Raw genomic sequence first — 1,431 nt, forward strand, 5'->3', positions numbered from 1 at the left:
ATAATATGCACACATAGCACGTAATTTATATTAAATACTTCATATCTAAGTGTAAGTTGAAAGTAACTATGCACTCACCTGATTAGGTGGTGACTCAGCACTCGGACAGCGCTTCGATACTCTCAAAATGATATTCCTTCGATAAAACCTAGTATCGATACCATTAGGGTTTAGTCTAATGATAAACGCGACAAATTAATTGTCTGACTATTATTATTATTATATAAGCGTTAATAACACTCAATATAACTCATAATAATAGCCCAAATAATTATTTTAAAGACCTAATAACATTCGTATATTAAAACATAAGCTAAACTAAAGATAGGATAGGTACAGCTCACTTACAGCGGGTTTTTCTCGAAAACCAGGCTTTGCTGGAGCAGCGTTCCCGAGCCGAAAGGCTCTTTTCTCGGGACTCCGGGAGCCTCGGGGCTTCCTTCGGGTGCTAGGGGGTTTACCTAGGCTTTTAGGGGGGTTAGGGAGCTTAGAGAGAGAGTTTAGAGAGAGAAAGAAGAGGGGTGAGGGGTGAGGAAATGAGGGAACCCGTCACCTCTATTTATAGGGGAGGATTCTGATGGACTCGCCGAGTAGGGGGGGACCTACTCGCCGAGTTGGTTCATGTGGTGGCCTTCTGGTGGTGCCACGTCACCCCTATCGCGTATCAGCCCTCAAACTTAGAAAAATCCTAACCTTCGCATACGAGCTCCATTTTCGACGTTCTTTATATCCACGCGTAGGTAAAATCAGGATCTACAACTTTCGTTTAGACTCCGTCGGCTAATTCTCGACCGATCTCAAATTTAACAGTAGGAGGCGTTTAGACTGTTAAATGACCGCGAAGAGTTCATAACTCCTTCATACGGACTCCGTTTTCGTCTGTCTTTTTACCGTTGAGTTCCTATGAATGAGATCTTCAACTCTCATTTAGGTCGCGTAAGCCAAAAACCGCTCGAACTAAAATTCGAGTTTCGGGCCGTGCACTGCTAAGCCGAATCTTAGAAAAATCATAACTTCTTCATATGAAGTCAGATTTGGGCGTTCTTTTTATCGATGTTCTTAGTTTAACATATTCTACGACTTTTGTTTAGATTTCTAAGGCTAAAAAGTCTTCTATCGTAAATTCACTATTTACGTCTTCCGGTGCCGTGCCGGTTTTGCCGTAAAACTTCGGCGGGTCATAACTTCATCGTTATAGCTCGGATTTCGGCATTCTTTATATGTACGGAAACCTTGAGACATATTCTACAACTTTATTAAGAGATATCAGGATTATCTCACACTTTAATTCTGACGCTCATTTTTATTCTTTATTAATTATACATTTATAATTAAATAATAAACACATAAACACACATAATTCACATAATACTCAAATATTTCATATTTATTACTTCAAAAAGAGTTACAATAGTTGACCTAGACTATTAC

Source organism: Lactuca saligna, chromosome 2 (assembly GCF_052625555.1).
Source record: "Lactuca saligna cultivar CGN05327 chromosome 2, ASM5262555v1, whole genome shotgun sequence".
Lineage (NCBI taxonomy): Eukaryota > Viridiplantae > Streptophyta > Magnoliopsida > Asterales > Asteraceae > Lactuca > Lactuca saligna.